Source organism: Mus pahari, chromosome 18 (assembly GCF_900095145.1).
Source record: "Mus pahari chromosome 18, PAHARI_EIJ_v1.1, whole genome shotgun sequence".
Classification (NCBI taxonomy): domain Eukaryota; kingdom Metazoa; phylum Chordata; class Mammalia; order Rodentia; family Muridae; genus Mus; species Mus pahari.
This window is the reverse complement of record NC_034607.1, coordinates 19,191,174-19,206,937: the sequence shown is the minus strand read 5'-3', so window position 1 is coordinate 19,206,937 and position 15,764 is coordinate 19,191,174. Positions and strand designations below refer to the sequence as shown.

Below are 15,764 nucleotides of genomic sequence, written 5' to 3'. Positions count from 1 at the left end.
AAAAGATTACAAACTCGACAAACTTGTCAATTGTACTAGTCAAGTCAAGGAAGTCAGTTCCTTAAAGTAAATATGGGTATATGGTTTTAAAAAAGAGATTCAGAATCAATCCAGGGACTGCAGTCTGAGTATCTTTGCAAATATGGTATAATTAAAGAGATGGGAAACAATCCAAGATCAACTTTCATAGGGGTCCAGAATTCTGATCTGGATACACCTGTTGGAGAGACTTGAAGGCTGCACTTACTTGAAGGAGCTGTGCAGCCGTGTGCAGAGTGTCTGTCCTGCAGGACTGCCTGGCTCAGAATACATGGGTCTGAAACATGCAACGCTGCCTTGATTTCTGACAAACCATCAAATCGGTGTTATCTATTGAATGCTGTCCGTAGTCCCAGCCTAATAAAACAGCCACATAAACAGGGCGTTCTCCTTCATAGCCGCTCAAATATCGAAGCAGATAGCTTAGGAAGAGCGGTGCGTCTCCTCAGAGCTATGCTTCAGGAACTTTCCCACCTTATTTTGCAGTAGTAGAAACTCTCAGTCAGAGTGGTTATTAAACGACTAAGTTCTGAAGTGAAAAGGGAGGCTGCCCCTGTGGTGGTTTGAGAGAGAAATGCTTCCACAGGCTCAGATATTTAAATAACTGTTTTCTGATCAGAGGTACAGTTTGGGGAGGTTCCAGCCACTCCCAGTTTGCAGTTCAATATATAATCTCATAGGCTCCTGCTCTGGCTGCCTGCTGTGAAGCCAACACCTTCTTCTCTGCCATTACATATAGGATCCTCCCTCTGGAATTGTAAGGTTAGATAAAAGTTTCTTCCTTAAGTTGCCTGTGGTCATGGTACTTGATCATAGAAACAGAAGACTAACTAATATCCTACTGATGAATTGGATAATGAGTGACAGATTTACATAATGCAAACCTATCAGTGAACAGTTGATTTCGAACTCATAAAACAGACGATGGCTCTAGATACCCCAGGAACTGTGACCGGAGCGCAGAGTTGGTTGGAGGGAAGATAAGCCACCAAGGTGTTATTCAACAGTTCCTTTCTACCACAACCTCGATCCAGCTTTGCTCATTCCAAATATCCGTCCCAAGAGAATTCCCAGGAAAGCCAGCTCCCTACCTAATCCAAAGCTTTGAGACAGAGAAACTGAGCTTCTGCAAAAGCCAATAAATAAATAGCATCCAGAGTCAATTGTCTTTTCCATGCGCTTCAGAAACAAGAATCACGTTAGCCACTCTGTCCTTTCCATGCCTGATCTGGACAAAGGACTGTCACAGAGCTTGTGAATGAAACACAGCCAAGCCCATCACACTTCCCTTCGCAGGAGCCCAGCTCGCTCACGCTGCGGTTGCTTCGCAGGCACAGAGTGACAGTCAGCGTGGCTGTTATGGATGCCCACCACATGGCAGACCTGGAAATAAATGTTACGACAAAGGCCACGGGGCTGCAATAGAGCTGATGTTAGGGCAGAGCCGAGCGGCTGTGAAATGACCCAACATCCACTATCCAGAGAAGAACAGAAATCTGCGGGACTGTTTCGGAGCGGATGGCTGGCAGAGCCCAACTCTGTCCGACGTCCATCTCTGTAACTGACTCTCAAAAGCTGAAAGGGATTGTGTTCAAATGACTTCTAAAACATCTAAACCAACCACAAGCCAGTTAGGGGTTCCTAGAACCATAGATGCTTCTTTGGTGAGCTCTGTCTCACTGCCCAGGAACTAAGTCTACCGTACCCACAAAACTGAGAACAGGTTAAGGAACGCTCTGGCCTCAGCTGCTCTCCCAGAGAGGAAGGTTAGTGAGTCCCATCCTTTTCCTCTGCTCAGCTGCTGTTCCCAAAGAGGTTTTTGTTTGAATTGCTTTGCAGCGTGGGAATCAAACCCACGTGCACAGGCTCCTGGGCACATCCCAGTGTTAACTTAAAAAGTAGTGCGGAAGCTGGGCGGATTAGCGCCTTTCCTCTCCGCTGTGACAAAGCACTTGACAAGAAACCACCTAATGGACTATTGACTTGGTTCAGGGACAGTCTGAGGGTTGCAGCCCCTCATGAAGGGGAAGACACCTGGACACGTGGTATTCTAGTAAAGAAAAAAAAAAAAAATCAGGGCTGCCTATAAATCCCCCAAACCCACCTCCAGTGACCCCGTCCTTCTGTGAGGCTCCACCCGCTAAAGGTTCCCTAACTGTCTTGAACAGTGCCATCAGCTGGGCGACCAAGTAACAAAGACTGGGCCCTGTAGAAAACATTTCATAGTAAAACCCCAACACTGGGCATGGTGGTGTGTGCCTTTAATTCTAGTGCTAGCGAGGCTGAAGCAGCAGGCTCTAGAGGTTGAGGCTAGCCTGGACTAAATGGTGACTTCAGCTTAATTATGAGTATTTATGTGTTGGTGATATGTGCATGTGTGTTCATGTGTGTAGGCACGCACGTATACAGGCGCTTGTGTTTGTGTAGGCCAGAGACTCGGGAGATCTATCTTCAGCTTTGTTCCCAGAGCTTACCAGCATGGCGTCTCTATCTAGCCAGCTTGTTCTGGAACCCATTTCTACCTTCTGAGTGCTAGAATTGTAGGCAAGCTGCCATGTTTCCCTGTTATGCATCGGGGTCCTGCATGTCAGAACTGCAGTCACGCCCCAGTCCTTGAGGTTTTCCTTTAAGGTTGACAACTGTACTGGGTCAAAATGAAGCAACACGGTTTTAGCCAAATGCCTGTTCTTCATTCTTATTGTCAACCTCTGACTCAGCGATGGCTCCCCTTGGTGTGCGGGTAAGTCGTGCAGCGTTCCTGGTGATCACTCGGGCTCCAGTTTTCAGGATAAAGCCGCATCCTCCATCTTAGTAGGTCCTACTAAATGTCCACCCAAGCATCTCCCAGACACGAAAGTTGAAGAAAGTTTCTTTTCTGGCCATTCCTCTGGTGTCATGCTTAATTCTGTCACCTTGACATCATTGTTGACTCCTTCAGGAAATCGTGCTAAGAAGAGCGAAAGCGTGTCAACAGGCGGTGCCGTGGGTGAGTGTACTCCGCCAATGGCATTAAACTTTCATGCGCGTGTTTATCTATTATACATGTACAAGCCAGCAAGCCTGTATTAGAAATAATCTGCAGAAGCAATAAATTAATGCTAGATTTAATATTTCCTTACATGCTCAACAAACGGCTCTGTGTCTGTGACCCAAATTCCCCGACTGCAGGTTACCAAGCCCCCTTGTGCCCCAGTGCCCAATCCTCCCCAGGCTAGAGCAGAGTGTGTCCTTTGTGGCTTTAAAAACCACCTCAATTTGCATGAAGATCCGCAGCCTCCTGAGTTATCTTTGTTTCTCCCTAGACTGTAAAGGTGGAGTGGTGGGGGCTTAAGGAATCCTCTTAAATAATTAACCGGAGTAAACAGAGTAACAGCTTGAAGAGAAGGTTTTCCCCTCCCCCCTTGGGGGAAAATAGCAAATTCCTAAAGATAATAAATTAGATTGAAAGGGGCAGGCAGGCACTCTGAAAGGGTAGAGCAGGATGGGAGGTGGGCCAAGTGAGGGTCTCTCTCTCTCTCTCTCTCTCTCTCTCTCCCAATCTCTCTCTCTCTCCTCTCCAGGAATGTGCAGACTTCTCTCCAGCTAAGGCCCCTAATGGTTCCTCTCCTCTTCCTTTTCACCTCTTTTATCATTTGACTTTTTTTTTTTGTTTTTGTTTTTGTTTTTCGAGACAGGGTTTCTCTGTATAGCCCTGGCTGTCCTGGAACTCACTTTGTAGACCAGGCTGGCCTCAAACTCAGAAATCCACCTGCCTCTGCCTCCCAAGTGCTGGGATTAAAGGCATGCGCCACCACGCTTGGCATCATTTGACTTTTTACCCTGAATCCTTTTTTCTCTCTTCTTCCCTTTCTCCCTTCCGCTCAAGTTTTTTTTTTTTTTTTTTATCAGTCTTTTCCCATTTAAAAATGTATTTGCTTTCAAAATTGGTCCTTAAGATTAGACATATTTACGGATTATCATGAGATGTTTCTATGTATGGATTCCTTGTATAATGTTCAAACCAGGGCAGGCAGATTTATCTCCTAAACAGAAAGGTTTCTTGTGATCTCCAACAACACAGCACTAGGAGCTTTGAAAAAAAAGAGGTCTCAGCTGGTGGTCCCGCTGTTGTGGAGCGCATGGCTGACATGCATGTAGTCCTGGTTCAAACCCTAGTACCAAAATATAAAGCAAACAAACAGTGAACATTTAAATAATATACAGCTAACCTGCTATAGGAGATATGACACAAGAAAGGGGTATCACGTGTGTGTGTGTGTGTTTGTGTGTGTGTGTGTATGTGTGTGTGTGTATGTGTATGTGTGTGTGTATATGTGTGTGTGTATGTGTGTGTGTTTGTGTGTATGTGTGTGTATGTGTGTGTGTATGTGTGTGTGTGTGTGTGTTTGTGTGTGTGTGTGTGTGTTCCCACACAAGATGTAGGGGAAAATAGAGTCAACCATCTCAAAAGCTCATTGAGAGACTGAAGATCTAGGGCATAGGGATTTCCTGGGACATCATGCTGTTCTGCCCACCTACTGATAGAGAACTGCACCTACTTTTTAAGAAAGATGGACTTTAAAAAGAAGTAAAAACAAAACAAAACAAAATACCCAGAGACAATTTAAACACATGACAGTGTTAAGGTCTTTCTGTGGACTTGAATTTTATTTTCTAGTGGGTAGGGGCAAGACACAGTTTTTTTTTTTTTTTTTTTTTTTTTTCCTTCAGAAGCAAAATGAAGTAGCCACTCAAGAAACTCACAACCCATGATTTTCTCCACTCCTCTCAGCTGTGGCTCCAACTCTCCTGGGACCTTATAATTCTGCAGAGCAATGGAGCACCGTGTTCTGATGAGTGTTCTGTCACTTGACACAAAGCTAGAGTCTTCTGAGAGGAGGGGATGTCAGTTGAGAAAATACCTTCACTGGTATTGTGACTGGCCAGTGAACAAGTCCGTGGGCATTTTCTTCATTATTGATTGATTGATATGGGAGTGGCCCCGCCCATTGTGGACAGTGCCACCTCTGGGCAGGTGGTCCTAGGAACTATAATAAAAGTAACTGACTCTGAGTCTGAAAGCTAGCCAGTAAGCAGTGTATGCTCTCTCTGCTTCAGTTCTTGCCTCTAGGTTCCTTCCCTGAATTCTCCTCATGACTTCATGACGACTGTAAGCTGCAAACCCAATAAAACCTTCCCTCCTTCCCTCTCTCAAGCTGCTTATGTTTATGGTCTTTATCACAGCAATAGAAAATGACTAATATATACCTTGTGCTTTCAAGATGCACACTTCAGAGCTTTGGGTACGATTTAGTGGCAGAGTGCTAGTCTAGTGAAAGACTATTTCCAGATCTATGGAAATATGTGTGTGTGTGTGTGTGTGTGTGTGTGTGTTTTCTAGTGTTACACACCTGTAATTTCAGTTCTCAAGAGGTGGCTCACTTTACTTCTTCCAGTCCCACAATCCTCGGTGTATTCACCTGTCCCCGAGAACACTTGAAGTATGCACAGAACAAATCAGGACAATGATGTAGAACTCAAGGAACAGAGTGTACTCATGGAAGTGCCTGTGAAGGGAGAGAGGTGATGCTTCCTGAAAGACGGAGCAGAAGCTGGTCGGGCTCACACTCAAAGCATGGTGTGTGTGTGTGTGTGTGTGTGTGTGTGTGCGCGCGCGCGCACACGCGCGCACGCACACGCACGCGCAGTGTCAAGCCTAGAAACACCTCAGCAGGAACTTCATTTTATCTTCTGCTTGACCTCAACCTCCAGAGGGACTTTAGATCATCTGGGAGACGGGTTAAATGAGATGAGGCTCAGGTATGAAGTGGTAGGAGGTGGTCCCTAGAATTCTATTGACCATTATTAAGCCTACATATTCTGTCTCGGTGTAAAACACAGAGCTACAACTCGTTTTAAAAGAGGTCTCAGCTTCTGCTCCTTTTCCCATCTTGTCTCTCTGGTAGCAGAGAAGGCAGAAGAGAGCCACAAAAAGATGAAATGAAACCTCAAGGAAGATGTGTGAGCAGCCCAAGGTGTTAAACACAATCCTCTGGGGCCCAGGAAGTCACCTCCGAAACGGAATGGGGCGTCAGCAGTAGCCTCCCCAGGGCCAAGGTGAGGCAGGAGGGGTGAGCTGCAGAAAGACTTCCCACCTGGCTCCGTGCTCCTTGCTTAGCACAGGAGTCCCTGAGTCAGGCAGGAGTAGTTGGGGCAGAGTGGAAGCTGGGAGACTAGAACTCAGAAGGGCTCGCAGTTGTGACCTGTTGACTTGAACAACATTTTCTCTTTTTCTAAACTTTTTATTGATTCTTTGTGAATTTCACACCATGCACCCATCCCTTCCTATCCACCCTCTGCCCTTGTACCTCCCTCCCTCACCCTGAGAAAATAAAAAATAAAAATAAATACAACAACAACAACAACAACAAAACAGTACAGCTCATCACAGAGGCTGTCGTGTGTCAGTGTGTCAGTGTGTCCCACAGTTCATGCCCCTTTTGTCCACACATCTTTTCTTGCAAGTGTTCATTGCAGTGAGTCATTGGTCTGGTTCAAAACCTCTGGCCTCTGCTACACTATCAGTGGTAGATCCTCAGTGGGACTCCTCTTCAATATCCTGTTGTCATGGAGCTCTTGCAGCTTTGCATCTACAAGACTGGCCCCTTCACACACTCCAGCAGTTCACAGATGAGGTTGATGTTGGTGTGGGCCAATTCAAAGCTCTTGGTCTGGACCTGGGTGATGGCTCAGCTAGTCAGCCCTCTCCAGCTGTCTAGAACCCACACCACCAGGGTGAGCTCTCCAGCATCACCCTGGCTAGCTTGCCCAGTGTTGAAGCCAGCCACGGGCAGAGTCAGCTCTCCCACTCTCATGCCCGCTGGGCCTGTTCACCAGAGCCCATTGATAACAGAGCCAGCACCACAGTGCTGCCTAGTGAGGTGTGGGGCCGAGTCTCCTCAGTGCTGCAGCCAATGAGGGGCAGGGCCAGCTCTGCATTTGGGCATCAACATGATCAACATGATCTCAGGTGGCAGCCCACACCAGGGACATCTGCATGGCCTTTGGCAGTAATATGAGCCACAGACATTGACACAGACAATGTCATTATCATTATTGCCGTGCACCCCCCTCCCACCCCCTTGTGCGCTGCTGCATGGTCACGACCTAGACATAGCCTGGGCAGGAATTTTACCGTGGCCTATGGTGGCAGGGCAGGCTTCTTTCCCATCACCACATACTTGCACATCATAGTGGCTCCCACTGTAGATGGGTCAGAAGGCTGGTGGGACTGTGGGTGTCTTCCACCCACCTGTGCTGCATGTGTATGTGTGTGGTATATGTTTGCATGTTTGCATATATATATATATATATATATATATATATATATATATATATATATGTGTGTGTGTGTTTATATATATATATATATATATATATATATATATATATATATATATATATATGTGTGTGTGTGGATGCCAGAGGCTGATGTCTGCCATCTTCACCCATCCCTCCTAGCTTTATTCCCTGAGGTGGAAACTCTTGCTGAATCCTGAGTTCCAGGGTGCTGGATTACAAGCAGGTCATCATACATGCCTGGTTTTACGTGGGTTCTGGAGATGAAAACTCTGGTCATACTTGAATGGCAAGTGTTTTACCCACTGAGCTATCTCCCCAGTCCTGAACATTTTTGATTTTCTAAACATTTCTACAAATGGGGGATTTTTAATTTTTTATTTTTTACTGGTTTAAATGTGAAGCGAAGAGACACATAATATACTTTTTAAGTAACAGGTTTTTAAATTTTTATTTCATTTTAGCAAATAGATGATCCCCCCAAATTGCATCATTAAAATTGACGGGAACCGCATATATAATTCTTAATGTGATCAGTTTCCATGTAACCTGAACTTCCAAAACAGCTCTCCAAAGCCCACTGGGAATTATCAGAAGACACGTGGAAAGGCAGAAATATGGCCAGTCCTGCTCCGTCCTTCATTTAGAGGCATGAAGAAATCATAGAATGGTGATGTTCCTTTTTCTCTATGCCTCTCTTGCCTTCCAACTTATTTTTCCTCTCCCTTCCTTGTGTGCCTCCAGATGCTCTTGACAGATGGAGACAGACAGACAGGTAGTGACTAGTCAGACACCAGCCACACTTCCCTAGCTGCTGTGTCCCAGGCATAAATCTTGTTTTTTTTTTCCCCCTGTCAAATCTCTGCCCACCTTCCTCCAAAATAGCCCCCACACGCCTCATTCTAGCTTAGAACCAACTCCAGAAGCTCAGCAAGGCGGTGGAGCGAAGTAAGTCACTGTTTACACTGAGATACAAGGGATAGATGAGGGGTGGGGTGGGGTGGGGTGGAGGAAGACACAGTTCAGTGTTAGGACCCCAGGAACAACCAGGCTCTGCTGTAAAGGCGGGCTTGTGCTGGAGCTCACAGTCCAAACGTTCATAAATCCTTTCTCAGAAGTTCTACCTTGGTCGAAACTGACCGTGGACACTTTGAACATTGTCAAATGTTACAAATCAGGCTTCCTCCTCTACCCAGTCCTTCAGTGAGTAACTTAAAAAACAAACAAACTAACTAAAAACTGTGTACTGTGTGTGTGTGTGTGTGTGTGTGTGTGTGCTCGAGTGCACATTTGCTCATGTTGTACATATCGAGGTCAGCTGGAGAGAGTCAATTCTCTTCCATCTTTTAAGTTCTGGGGATTGACTTTAGGTCACAGGCCTGAAAGCAAGTGCCATTCCGCTGGCCTGAGAGTGACCTGGTTTCCCGACTATCGTTTACTCTCCTACTCTGCCTTGAGGCTCCAAGCTCCAGACTCCCTTGGAGGCTGGCTGGGCTTCGGGCAGGCCACTTTGTACCTTCCCTATCTTCTCGCCTCTTCTCACTTCCTGACTCCTGAAGGGAACCGCCCATGATGTGGCCTGCCAAATTATAAGCCTGGAAGCCCAGGTGAAAAGCAGCAACAGGTGTTGTCAGGGGTCCCCTCTGAAACTCTTCAGCCCACCTCTATTGCTAACACCTGTGAAATTGGTCCATAAACCAATCCCGCAAGCCCCATTCTCTCTCTCCGATGTGTAGTGTGTTACGTTTCCTGTCAAGGAGGCAGCACATAATTCATCTGGAGGCTGTGTGACATGCTCAGGAATAGCAGATGAAGATTTATTCACACGTTCCTGACTGGTCTCTGCGTGCTTACCAGGTTTATGGATCTGTTTCATGGGAGCTCACTTTCCGAAGTTGCATTCGTGAATTGCTTATCCAGTGAGGAAAGGTATCCATTATATTTTTTGTCATTCTAGATGTGAATAAAAGGGAAGAAAATAATTGCTACAGAATTGATTGCAGACTTTTTATTCAGGTTGAAGTCACGTGTTTAAGAAATGAAATAATACATATAGCCTCAAACACTCATTAGGCGTCTGATTAAAATATCACAAGCACGACTGCATTATTTTATTTCATTTTCATTTTATTATGACTGTGTGTATGTGTTCTTCTATAGCTATACGCACCTGGGAGTGGAGCCATGTACAGAGGTTAGAGGCCATCATCTGGCATGTGTTTAGTCTTTCACTGAATCTTTCACTGTTTAGTTACACCGGCAAGCAGCAAGCTCCAGAGGTCTTCCTGTCTCTACTGGGTGGGTGCCGGGGATCAAAATAATTCTTCATGCCTTTGTGGCAAGCACTTTAGCCAATGAGTCACCCCTTAGCTCTCATCCCCCACCCCTTTTTTGAAACAATTCCCAGCTGATATTGTAATGCTAGTAGTAATAGCAACAGTGGCGGCAGAGGTAGCAGCAGTGACAGTGGTAGTGACAGTGACAGTGGTAGTGGTAGTGACAGTGGTAGTGACAGTGGTAGTGGTAGTGACAGTGGTAGTGGTAGTGACAGTGGTAGTGACAGTGGTAGTGACAGTGGTAGTGACAGTGGTAGTGGTAGAAGGAGGAGGAAGAAGAGGAGGAAAACAAGGCCTCAAACTGTTTAAAGCAGGTTCGCAAACCCCAGGGGGTCAGGATGCCTGGGAACTTGAGTGTGCAATTAGCTATGTTACCATACTTGACCCCAAGTCCAATTGTGAGCAGAGGAAATCACTAGAGGTCCTCACGAGCCACACCTATCTCTTTACCACCAAAGAAGTCACAAATATTTTCTTATCAAATTATCATTGTAGCTATCTGACACATTGTTTATATTTATTACTTCTTCAAGTGATAGTAATTATTAGGGCCTCAGCCAGGTTTTGTTTTTTTTTTTTTCAAAACACATGCATTAGTAAATCACTTTTATACACTTTTTATGTAATTTCATAGACTCTTATATACTTTGATAACTATAATTCTTCAAAATAGGCTTCTTTTATAATCCCTCTACTTTTCATTTTATGAATTTAAATTGTTGTCTTGAGAATGGGCCAGATCCTTTACCAATTCCCCAAAGAAATAGGGCCTAATGCCTAAAAAAAAAAAAAATCTTAAAATCTTCCTGTTCTAAAACTGACCTGCATTACATCCATTTATCCACTTACCAACAATGAATAACATTAATAGCAAGATTGCCAGTGTCTTGGGAACCAGGAATATAAGAACAAACAAGGAGACATTCCGCCCTCAAGGACTTCATATTTGAGAGATGAAACAATCTCTTTTCCGATAAAGTCTTCAAACATTCAGCTCCAGAAACAACAGCCAACAGGCACAAAGAACAGAGACAAACTTCAAAGTATGGTTCATGAGTGAAATTGCGGGGAGTTGGTCTGTGAGAAGTTAGTGGTAGTTGTGTGTGTGTGTGTGGGGGGGTGAATTTAATAAGGATACATTGTATGAATGTATACAATTTTCAAACAATTTAAATTTTATATTAAAATAAAGCACTGAATATTAGATTAGAAAATATAGTCCATGAAGCAATGACTTGAGTATAACTCAGGAGCTTGATTAAAAAAAAAAAATACAGAATTCAGGTCCTGCCTTACAATTTGCATTTTAAGAAGTTCCCTGTAAATTCATAATAAAGTTTAAGAAATCCTGACGGTTTAATTTTCCTTCTCAGCTTGGAAGGATTTGAGATATATTTCTAGGTGTGCCTGAGAGTGTGTACTCAGAGAGACTTGACTAAGGGAAGATCCTATATGTGCCTGGCCCCATCCCATGGGCAGTCTTCTATCCTCAGTTGGAATAAAAAGGAAAAAAAGAGGTAGCAGTTTGAATATGAACATTTTCTCTCTCTCTCTGCTTCCTAAGTGCAGGCACGATGTGACCAGCCAACTCACTTTCCCACTACCATGCCATCCCTGTGACGATGGACTACTGTAGTTAATCAAACCATAAGCTCAGATAAACCTTTCCTTCCTTAAATTGTTCTTTGTTTTATTTTGTTTTGCTGTTGTTTGTTCGTTTTCTTTTTCACAGCAATAAGAACAACCCACATGGTGACTTAGATTTCATTACTACATCCTACCAACCATACCATCTCCTTCCCATCTTACCTAAGCATCCAATGATCTGCAATAATGATAAGATGGCTATTGATAAACTGAAGTCTTAAACAAATCAATTTTTAAAGATCACGTCTTTTGTTGAGGTTTGCTCTTCTGGTGTGTATATTATAAGTGTGGGCACCCAAGACTTGGTTACCCAAGAGACGAGAGAGTCAGTCCGCATGTAGACACAAGTGATACTATGTGGCCTTGTCCCCAAGTTATTTCTGACTGGTAAATAAAAATCCTGAGAGCCAATAGCTGGGCAGAAGAGACATAGGTGAGGTTTAGGGTTCCTGGCCATGGAGGGTCAGAGGAGAACCACAGGGAGAGAAGAAGGTGAGGAGGAGGAGAAAGTCGCCATGGACTAGGAGTTGAGAACACTTGGCTCTGAGAGCTGGCCAATTGGAATTAAGAGCAGCCCAGGTGGAATATAGGGAGTAATGACTGAGGGTTATTGACAAGAAAGTAGATTCTAATAGCATAGATGGTAGACATTTGCCCAGCTCTTCTAGCTCTTGTGTTGTTTAATGTTCATTGTAAGTAATAAAAAGTCGTGTGGCTTTTATCAAGGAATTGAATGATCTAGGCTGGGTAGAAACTCCAGATTGAGGTTAAATAATTCCTACAACAGTCTTTTCTGAGAATTCTGTTTCCAACAGCACAGAAAAGTAAGAATCCAAGCTAAGGAGAGAGAGAGAGAGAGAGAGAGAGAGAGAGAGAGAGAGAAAAGATGACAAGTCTTTCCACAGTTTCTTAATTTGGTCATTTTTGTATGAAATAAACAAGCTCACATTGCCGGTTGGGTGTCACCTCAATGGAGAAAGCTGGCAGCACTGTTCTTTTACTCGAAGGACTATTCATAGGTTTCTATTCTCAAGCACGTTATTTATACTCGGCCTAAAAGTAGGCTTCACAGTTATTTAGAAGCACGCAGCATCAACAGACTACTACTTTAATTTTGACTTTGGAGAGCGAATTGGATTTGAATTTCCTAATATAATATTTTTTGGGGAAACCTCAGAGGGAGAAAATTGAGAGAACAATAAAGTACAAGAAAACATTGGAACCGAGTGATTTCGTACAACCTGAGAGCTGAGCGAGTTCTATGTGCGGCTGATACTTCTGAAATTGCATGCGAACCACAGAAGTGCGGCTTGACAATGAATAGTTTATTAAAGATCCAAGGTCCATGACCTCTGCTCCCTGTAATCTCTGATCTCACCTTTTTAAAAATTCAAGTGTATTTCTAACATAACTTTGGGTTCATTTTTATTTGTATGACTATAGCACTTCAATATTTGTATTGAAAAGTAAGATTATGGACAACTCTTCAATGTTTCATTCGAGATCTTAGTCTGGGGTCCATAGAAATAGTTACAATTAGACAGAATTCTAGAAATACCAAGTATTCATTTTTGTTCACCCACCAATCATCTTGGTCATAAAACACTATTACAGTACTAGAAATCTCTTAAATAATCATTTTCCTTGTCCTCTTTGTACACACTCACTGCTCATACACACAGCAACAAAGGCTATTATATTCAGCATATGTTACAGGCAAGAAACTCATTCATTTAATAGGTAAACTGAGGTTTGGATCATTAACATATAGACTCTGGGTTTCCTCAACTGTTCTCAAATTAAATGTTTACAAAAAGATAACCTCACTGTAGTGCAAGAGAGGTGTTTTATAGTCCACACATTGTATGAAAGGCTATTGTCATCAAAATTAATCACCAAGAAAGCTAAAGTTAATAAATGGCTTAGATGAACTTGAAAATTTGATCTTTATTTGGATTAAAATTAGTGAAATTGTATGCTATCAAAGACATGTCCTCATGGGGTAGCTGAATGTGAAGAGATTTCATGATTGTCCGAAAAGGCATTGTGAAGATGGCGTCTACATCACCTGGAGCAAAAGGCATCATGAAGAGGGAACCTACATCACCCAGAGGAAAAACTGTCCTCTATCAACTTCTTTGGGGAGGAAAAAGTAATATGTAATGAAAAGAACTCCATCTCTGAAAAATGAACTTGAATGCTGTGGTCGAAGACACCACAAATGATTCTACACACCCCAGTGGTCCGACGCTGGATGGAAATTGATCTTATACCAAATAATTCTTGGAAAGGTAAGGTGTGGTGGTTTGAATGAGAAATATCCCCCGAGGGCATACATATCTGAACACTTGACCCCTAGTTGGTGCTGCTGTTTGGGGAGGTTACGGAACCTTTAGCAAGGTGCAGCCTTACTAGAGGACATATGTCTTTGGGTATATGCTTTGGGAGTTCATGGACTCTCCCTATTTTCAGTGCAGGTTCTCTCTGCTTCCTGTTTGCAGTTGAAAATGTCATTTCTGAACTTTCAGATCTGGTCACCTGCTACCACGTTTCCACTGCCATTATGGACTCCCCATAGAACTGGGAGCCAGAATAAACTATTTCTTGGATAAATTGCTTTTGGTTGTGGTATTTATCCCTGCCACAGAAAGCAGTCTAGACCGTTAGGAAAGAATAGAGGCAAGAACAAACCTTCACTTGTGGCATGTTTGGCTTGAAGAAGTAGAATTTGATGCCCTCTGGTTCAGCTAAAGAGAAGGTTGCTTCCAGGAGGAATTGGAGGCAACACATAGGAAAGGTTGGAAAGGTAGCTAATTCTAGGCCAAGTTTAAGGCACACATATTACATGTTAAAAAACCATAATAAAATGTAATGTAAACATTTTTATTGATGATACCCTAAAAAATATTACGGTATACTAGCTTAAATAAATTATATTATTGAAATGAATCTGTTTCTATTTTTATCACTAGGAAATATGGGGCTGGAGTGGATCTGTGCGGCTTACATTTGTATCTGGTAATATTTGTTTTGCTTTTGAGATGAGGGCGTCACTCAGGCTGGCCTCAAACTTCTGTGATCCTCCTACCCCACCTCTCCTAAGAACCTGAGCCCTCAGACACAGATGAGTCTGGCTCAGTCTCTGAGTCTATTGGACAGCACAGCTGAAGACACACTTCCACCAGGAGAAATGCTGAAGGACAGAATTATTCTGATGCAAGTCAGATATGTCGCCAGAGGCAGGAGTGGGTGGTTTGGGCCGGGAGGAACATGAGGTCATCTACAGCTGATCCAGTTGGAGTAGGGGGCTCACAGCAGCAGCTGGGCACCCATCCCAGAAGGTGTTCTTGATCTATTTCCTCTAGGATCCTCTTTTTATGAACTTTCTTTCCCACCCCTTCCTTTCTTTCTGTTTTCTTGTCTTCTTCTTTCTCCACCCACTTCTTTTAAAGTTAAGAAACTTCAATTATACTGTGTGGGTCTGATATAAGGCAAGCGATAATTAAGTCCTTACTGGAATACCAAATAATCAAGAAATGAAACACAGATTATTTATTCATTCACTTATTTGTGATCTAACAGTGGGGTTATTTAGAGGTAGACAAATGGTCTGCCACTAAGCTACATTCCCAACTCTTCTTTTTACTTTTTATTTTGAGCCAAAGTCTCCCTGAGCCCAGGCTGGCCTAGAACTCTCTCTGTAACCTGTGATGTCCTTGAACTTGTAATCAATCTTTTCAAGGCCTGTTCTCCTTGAGTAGGTATGGTTACAACCCTGTGGTGCCATACATAACTAAAATTTTAAAATAAAACATTTTCTAGGCCAACGACTGAAGGTAAATTCCAAATTTCACGATAGGGTTGTACCTCTCACATGCTGTGGGCAACCTGCGGCCCAGGCCTTACTGGCTTGTTCATCCTGATCAGTTTTATTGAGCTAGAGGTGATTCTCAGAGCTTGTGGAGACCATTGTTTATGTGCACCCTGAGCAGATTGCATTTGTAACATTTAATGCCCACAATAACAATAATAAAACATGCTGGCATGCGCTCTGTGCAAACACTTTCTTCTGAAGATACAGCCAGTGAAATGTTTTAGCAACTTTGACATTTATAGCTGTATTTATAATCTTTTTTTGGATCATTTCCTCACAGAGTCACATGTTTGTATATTTTAAATTCTCTGGAGAAATAAAAAACGTTTAAACATAACATAATGATATGATATGCGTTTTATGAGCCCATGCTCATCCTCTAAGCACAAGCAAAGAGCGCAGTGTGGTGACTCCTGTGAGGGCTTTCTGGGTAAATGTGGGATTTTTCTAGATACATACTGCAATGTCCACAACACCAAGGACTAGCAAGGGAACAGAGAATGTTCAGGCCAGAGACAAAAAAAAAAAAA

The 15,764-nt window shown here is 43.3% G+C and overlaps 1 pseudogene; it reads left to right on the top strand.

Annotated features, from left to right (window-relative positions):
* The first annotated feature begins 9,795 nt into the window (after positions 1–9,795).
* The window catches only part of LOC110336054, a 143,096-nt pseudogene continuing 137,127 nt past the window's right edge, over positions 9,796–15,764 (top strand).